Genomic DNA, 8,267 nt, shown 5'->3' on the forward strand with positions numbered 1-8,267 from the left:
CCTTTTGTTGCTTCATTTGGTCCTTTCGACAGACAATTGCCGCAGGTTTTTTTTTTTTTTTTTTTTTTTTTTTTTTTTTGGCGCACGACGCTTATCTCAAGAAGCAGTTAAAAAGGCGAGACTTGTAATATCTTTGCTCAATCAATGACTCAAGCTAGTCTGCGTTCGATCGTCGATTTGCTAAAACCATTTTTAGTGACGCAGAAAACGACTGCAATTACAAACCGGACACATTGCAAACGAATGAATTTTAATCTTTCGTAACGTTTACATTATTTTTTGCATTTGGCTCGACGACAAGTTTAAATGTTGTTAGCGAGGACAATATGCCCAGTGCTCCGCTACCTAATGGTGCAGCAGTCGCTGAGGTAGTCGTCGAATCTTCGCTTTATATCAAACCAAAGGTAAATATGAGACCTCAAGTACGTCGTGTACGTAGTATACCCTTTGATATGCCTTTGACTAGCGCTTCATTGCTAGAACATATACGTGTTAAGCGCGTACCAAAAATATCAATCACATCCACCTCAATATGGACAGTCACAGGCTACAGCAAATGCTGCTGCGCATGATATCAAATACGTACGCTACGGTACAAATACTGCAGCATCAAACGCTGGGGCACAGGCATTTAATACATTCGGTCCAAATGGTTCATTTGGTGCATCTTCAGCTGGTACAATATCGCAAGCCACCCAGATGGGCCCATTAGGAGTACAAAACTCTGTTGGCGCATCGTTGAGTCAAACATATACTCTACCAAATGGACAAACAATTAACTTTGCCAGCACGAATAGTTTTGCTAATGGACCATTTGGTAATAGCGCCAATAGTCGCGGATCTTCGGTAGCTGTTAGTAAAACTTAAAGTCGTAGCGGTGCTTATTACTCTTTGTAAACAATTGGAAAGTATCAGTAATTTGACATAAATTGTGAAATATGAACGCTGGGCTACGACTAAAATTAAAAAAATGTAATAAACAAATGCGTGAAGTGTAAAGGGGATCAGCATAGCTTTGTTGGAGGCTACATTTTTGAAGGTTTTCATAACTACGGTTTAAGCGCCACAGAAGTAGATGCTGATCAATTAATTACAATGATGAAACATTGCTTAAATGAACTGCCTATTGATAAACCAAAAAATGTTGCCAGGCGCTTATACGCCTCTTGTGATTTTGGAACTTATTGCGCTGGGTGTGGATATTTTTGATACAGCCATGTAAACCAATGGATGCGATGGAGCATTTTACAAGCTGTGTTCTTTCCATCAACTGTGTTAACAACAATAGGTTATGGCAACATTGTGCCCGTAACAACGGGTGGACGCGTCTTTTGCATTTGCTGTGCGCTGGTTGGTATTCCATTTTCATTTACCATCATCGCAGATTGGGGTCGTCTCTTTGCCACAGCCGTCTCGGTGAGGTGCAACTACATGCCGAAAGTGCCGAATTTCAGCAACTTTATTGGCAAGACATGGTTTCATGCGATTTGGCGGTTGGATTTCTGGGTGTCGATTTGGCTGCTGGCGCCTGCCTGTTGCTGCTCTCGGAGGATGACATATGAATATCAGGCTGCATCTCCCAGTTCTATCAGAATACAAGCAACCCGATGATTGGAATTAATTTATGATGGTAAGTAGGTAGTAATGACAGCTAAACCACCTTAATTTCAAATCAGTTAATTTAAAGGTGAAACAACGCTTAACAAAACAACTGCCTCACATGCTACTACAGCCAAACCACAGGAACATGCTGAACCTGCGCCCAACATAACGGAGATTGATACGCAAACGGATGCGCGAACGGATTTCAAAGGTATGATGTGGAACTATATTCCCTTACGGTAATAAAATATTAGCAGCCCCTTTCTAAACGAAAATTCCGTGCGAGTTTTTTCCCTTCTCCCATTCCTCGTATTTTAAATAAAAATTCCTTGCGAGTTTTTTCCACTTCTCCCTTCCCTCCTATTCTGAACAATGTTCGAAAGAGAGAAAACCGGTTAGGGGAGAAAAGTAGGTATTATGAATGTGAGGGAGAGGGAGATTTCTTTGCCATTTCATAGGAGTTTTTTTCACTAGTTAAATCAAAGGGAATACATCAAAAATAGTTAAAGGAAACTAGTTCTTTTAAGAAAGAACACTTAATTGTGCAAATTTGTGCTAAAATATGTATTTACATTGTACCACAATATTCTCACTGTTAATACAACAGCAACAACAACCACAATATTCTTTAGTTTAAGTCGAAAAGTATATCATAAGCAACGGAAGAGCTCTTTGAATATTTGATGTAGCCATCCAGAAATTGCGCAATGATTTTTTTAAGAAGGCTTAGTGAGATTTTGGCATATGGCGAAAGGCGAACTCAACTCGACATGGCCGCCAGAAATTTGCTTTGCAGAATGAGAGCAGGCCTCTCCGGCGGATTTGTGTTATCCCGCCGTCTTCTTCTTATGCTCCTCAGTGGATGTTGCTGTGGCACCAATTCATTACTCATTTCACATGAAATGCAATAATGTGTGTGTTATTTCTTAATTTCAAACAAATTAGCAACAATCATTAGACCTTACAAAATTTTTTTTTTTTTTTTTAAACAAAATAAGAAATGCGCAATGAGATTTCAACTGACAAAACAGCTGACTTCGAAAATTGGAAATTCCTATTCCTATTTTTCCGCGGGAATATTTAGAATTGGTAGGTAGATGTTTTAAGACAAAATCATGATTATTGATTCACTGGTATGCTGTGGCAGATAGCGGATCTGCGGTAGGGTTCTGTTGGCCTCGTTCGTGGTGAACGAGAGCTGGGTTATGGGATTTGTTGGCCTCGTTCAGGGTGAACGAGAGCTGAGTTACGGGTTGTAGGCCTCGTTCAGGGTGAACGAGAGCTGGGTTATACGGGTTGTTGGTTATAACGGTTGGGAGTTACAAGTCTCCCTCACCCTCACTGGAGGGTGGTAGTAGGACCAATTTCGTGATTGGTCTGGTGGTTTGTCCTCTTGCCGTATCAAGTTCGACGACTCGAACTCGGTTATCGGGGCCATAATGGAGGTTGGCTATCCGACCTAGTCTCCATTCGTTGGGGGGCAGATTGTCCTCTTTAATAACGACTAAGTCCCCCGGTTTGAGATTCGATTGTGGATGCTTCCACTTAACGCGCTTCTGCAGTTCGGTGAGGTACTCCGTTTTCCACCGCTTGCAGAAGGTTTGATGCAGCGCCTTAAGTTTTTCCCATCGATTGTCGAGTGAGGCGCGATTCTCGCTGACGTCAATCTCGGGTGGCGCTAGTAGGTGGCCCCCGACTAGGAAGTGCCCGGGGGTGAGTGGCTCCAGGGTGGACGGGTCATTGGAAGATGGGCTTAGGGGTCGGGAGTTGAGACAGGATTCAATCCTACACAGGAGGGTGCTGAACTCCTCTAGAGTAAATTTATGATCCAATGCGATCTTTCTGAAATGGGTTTTGAAACTCTTGACTCCCGCTTCCCACAGTCCGCCCATATGAGGAGCAGCTGCTGGTATGAAATGCCATGTAAGGGTTTGGTGGGCATATTTAGAGAGGGTTTGGTTGCGCGCATCAACGAGGAATGCCTTGACCTCTGAGCGGAGAGCCCTCGACGCACCGACAAAGTTCGTTCCGTTGTCGGAATAGAGGTTTTTCGGGCATCCTCGTCTGGAGACAAACCGACTAAATGCTGCTAGAAACGCGGCGGTGCTGAGGTCGCTAGTCGCCTCTAAGTGGATCGCCTTAGTCGCAAAGCAGACGAATAGGCAGACGTAACCCTTGGACATGCGGCATCCTCTTCCGCTGTAAGACTTGATGTCAAACGGTCCTGCGAAATCCACCCCGGTGTTGGTAAATGCCCGGCTAAAGGTAGTGCGTTCCGCAGGGAGGGTTCCCATGAGTTGCGTCGGGGAACGTTTGCGGAATAGCGTACAGGCCTTGCAGTTGTGGATGATGGATCGGATCATGTTTTTGACCCGAGGTATCCAATACTGCGTGCGTAGGAGCCGCAGCATTAGTTGGTTTCCACCATGTATGGAAATGGTGTGGACAAACTGGACTAGGAGACGGGTGAGTCGGCAGGCGTACGGGAGGATTATCGGGTGACGCTCGTCGACGGGAACGTCTCTGGAGGCGTTGAGACGACCCCCCACTCGAAGGACATTATCTTCGTCGATAAAGGGGTTTAGAGAGAGGATCTCGCTTTTGGTCGCGATGGGTTTCCTAGTTCTCAGAGAGCTTATTTCTTCGGCATAGTGGTTGATTTGGGATATCCTTATGAGGCGGCTAGTCGTAGCCTTGATTTCGTCGGGCGAGATCTGGTGAGACTCTGCTTTAAAGGACATTTTAGTTTTTGGATGGGTTCTATTGGCGAATCTTATAACGTAGGAGATTACCCGCAATGCCCTTGATAGATCGGAAAACCGATCAAGAACATCCTCGCTATTGTTGATGTTCGTTGCTACATGCACTTGCACTCGTTTTTCTTCGATGTTTGTGTGGTACTCCTGTTCGCCCTGAGATGGCCATTTCGATTTGCCTTCTTGCAGCCAAGAAGGTCCCTGCCACCACAAAGAGTTGTTGATTAGGTCCGTGGCTGGAAGTCCTCTGCTGGCTAAGTCCGCTGGATTTGATGCGGACTCGACATGATGCCATGCTTTAGTCCCTACCTTCTCGACGATTTTCGTTACCCTGTGAGCTACAAATGTTGACCAGGAACACGGGGGTTTTCGAATCCATGCGAGGACGATGGTCGAATCTGTCCATAGGTGCATGTTAAATGTACCTAAGTTCAGGTTCTCCATCACAGTTTCCAAAGTTTCTGCCAGCAAGACGGCACCGCATAACTCCAATCGTGGTAATGAAATTGTTTTTACTGGTGCCACCCTCGTTTTCGCCATGAGTAGACTAACGTATGCCCTATCGTTGATCTTAGCTCGCACGTAAACCGTAGCCGCGTAGGCTTTTTCGGACGCGTCACAGAAGCCGTGAATTTCTATATCGTTGGTTGGGGTGAAGTGCACCCATCGAGGTATACGAATCCGGTTAATGGCGGGGTACTCCTGCATGAAGGTTTGCCACCGATCTAGAGTGATTGTGGATACCGGTTCATCCCAATCCGTCCCCTCCAGCCAAATGTTCTGCATTAATATCTTAGCTACGATGATAACTGGAGCAAGCCAGCCTAAAGGGTCGAAGAGTTTGGCGATGGCAGATAGGATCGCCCTTTTTGTTAAGATGTCCTGGTTTTCGATTGGTTTAGCTGTAAAATAGAAATAGTCGGAATGCGCGTTCCAACGGATGCCTAGGGTTTTTACCATGCTCGCGTCCTCGAATTCCAGAAAGTCTTCCGTAAGCCTGTGAGGTTTGGGTATGCCCTGTAGTATCCTACTGCAGTTAGATGTCCACTTTCGCAGAGGGAATCCTGCTGACTTTAATGCAGCTGTGATTTCATCGCGGGCCGCGATTGCTGCCTCGATGCTATGCCCCCCTGCAAGGACGTCATCGACGTACATACTGTTTCGCAAGATATGCGCTGCGGTTGGCAGAGATGCCTCGACGTCATCAGCAAGTTGATGTAGGGTCCTGATCGCTAGATAGGGGGCGCAGTTTACCCCAAAGGTTACCGTGTTGAGCTCAAACACGCTGACAGGGTCCTCTGCTTTGAGTCGAAAAACGATTCTTTGGTATTGGGTTTGATTTTCCTTTACCCAAATTTGCCTGTACATCTTCTCAATATCGCTATTGAAGACGTACTTGTAGAATCTCCATCGGAGGAGCAGTATTGTTAAGTCGGATTGAAGTACTGGGCCGGTGTGTAGAACATCGTTCAGGCTTATGCCATTGGATGTCGGGCACGACGCGTTGAATACGACCCTTACTTTAGTCGTTGTGCTTTCTTCTTTGATCACCGCATGATGCGGTAAGAAATAGCAATCAGTTGATTGTGGTGGTACTACGGTGTGCACCTTAGTCATGTGCCCTAACGTGACATATTCTGTCAGTACCCTATTGTATTCCATCTGTAGGGCCGGGGTCTTGGCTAGGCGCGTCTCGTGCCGATAGAACTGAGAGCAGACGCTCTTGAGAGATGGGCCCAAACAGACGGTTTTTGGGAAGCTTTGTTTGAATGGAAGGGCGACAGTATATCTTCCATCTGAATTCCTTTCCGTTGTGTTTTTATATAGTGCCTCGCAATAGGCATTATCTTCGGTCAGGGCCTTTTTTGTAGGTACGTTTTCAAGTTCCCAGAAAGCGGTTAGTTGCTTGTCTAGGCTGATTTCATTAAAAAAGGATACCCGTGTATTAGTTGGGTGAGGTACTTCTGCGCGACCGGTTAAAATCCAACCGAAGACGGTTTCTTGGGCGAGAAGCGTATTTAGAACGTTCTTCCGTATACCGTTTAGTATGATCTGGGGATAAATATCGCCTCCAAGTATGAGGTCGACTGGTTCATTAACGAAGAACCTCTTATCTGCCAGAGTCAAATCAGGGAACGCTTGCTGAGTCGTTGCGCTCACTTGGCAAGTCGGAAGGTCCCCTGTTAATCGAGGCAGGACTAGGGCCACAGTATTGATGCTTACTAAGGGGTCTGTAAGCGAACCTAAGTTAATCGAGCATGATTCCTTTACCTGTGCAGATGGTGTATTACTTATTCCTGACACCTGCACATGCAAACGTTTGGACGGAAGGTTTATTCGCTTCTTTAGTCTTTCAGTTATGAAAGAGCATTCGGACCCAGAGTCTATAAGCGCTCTGGCGGAAAATTTCACTCCGTTGTGGATTATATTAACCCGCGCTGTTCCTAATAACACCCCTTTAGTGGTGTTAGCATGACACGAAGAGACGTTATTAGTATTATCTTGTCTTTTTTCAGACTCCATCCTTGCCCTAGCCTGCTGTGAGGTTGAAGGTGAATTGTCGGTGGCGTTTTGAGTCCACCTTTGAGGAGTTGTCTTTGATTGTGCTGTCGGAAGATGGAGCAAGGTGTTGTGCCTTGCATGGCACGTGCTGCAATTAAATTGGCTAGTGCATCGTGTCACGGTGTGTCCACCCGACAGACAATTCAGACAATAACTATTGTTTTTGATAAATTCTATTTTTCCTGACGTGGACAACCTACGGAATTTTTGGCAATTTCGTAATTTGTGCTCTGTACTGTTGCACATCTTACATGCCGACTTTGGTACGCTTGCTTGGTAAACCCCAAGTTTCGTAGAATTTTCCCTAGAATTCGAACTCTGACTTTTGGGTGCTTTTGTTGTTTTATTACCCCTAAGATCGGAAACCGTCTCCAATGTCTGGAAGCGATTGGACAGGAATTTGTCCATATCCTCCCATTTCGGGATATCTGTCTTCCGTTCTACGGTCTGTTCCCAAAGAGCCAATGTAGATTCAGGGAGTTTTGTGGAGCATAAGTAAGTTATGATTGCGTCCCAATTTGTGATGTCAATATTATGACATTGTAGCGCAGAAATGCAATTGTTGATCTCACGTTGCAATTTTTTAATTGATGTTCCACACTCCTGCTCGACTGCCGTCAGATTAAATAAAAGTTTTAATTGTGTGTTGACGAGGATACGTTTATTTTCGTACCTGTCGCTTAGATTCTTCCAGGCGGTTGCAAAACCCTCGTTTGTTAATGAGCACCTGCCCACTATTTCTTTTGCCTCCCCTTGCGTTTTTTGCTTCAAATAGTATAATTTCTCGACATCTTTCAGATCGGTATTGTGGATGTATATCGCCATGAACATATCTCGAAAAGCTGGCCAGGAGAGGTAGTCGCCTTTAAATACATCGGTGTCACAAGGCGGCAGCCGCATTCTATGTCCACGGCGCGAGGAGTCTTCCTCCTTTGCTTCATCTTTCGCCGGCTGTGGGGTGATAGCTTCGGCTTCAGCCGCCACAGCAGACATGCATTGCAGGTAGCATGCAAAGCAGCTTTTATTTTTCTTTCTTAATGAGCTGAGCTCGTCTTTGGACAGTTCAGAATTGCTGAGAAGACTTTCATATGTGGACTTGGTCTTCTTCCATAGTGCCCTTAGCTCCTCTTGCAGTAGTGCAAGGGTGTGCTTGTTCCGGGATTCGGCCGGGGTGGAGTTGAACTCTTGTTCAAACTCCACTATGGAATCAGCCAATCTAATATAAGTCTCCATTGATTTTATTAATTTGAATATTTTGTCTCTTTGAAGGTGTCGAGCTCGGAGGTAAACGACTTAGTGGCTTTGGTGTAAATGCAACCACAACAAAAAATTATAAGAGTGTTTTCG

General features: G+C 45.2%; 1 pseudogene; it reads left to right on the top strand.

The window, feature by feature from the left end:
• Positions 1–266: 266 nt before the first annotated feature.
• Positions 267–867, top strand: LOC137241816 (uncharacterized; annotated as a pseudogene).
• Positions 868–8,267: the final 7,400 nt, after the last annotated feature.

Source organism: Eurosta solidaginis, chromosome 2 (assembly GCF_040869045.1).
Source record: "Eurosta solidaginis isolate ZX-2024a chromosome 2, ASM4086904v1, whole genome shotgun sequence".
In the NCBI taxonomy this organism is placed as follows: domain Eukaryota; kingdom Metazoa; phylum Arthropoda; class Insecta; order Diptera; family Tephritidae; genus Eurosta; species Eurosta solidaginis.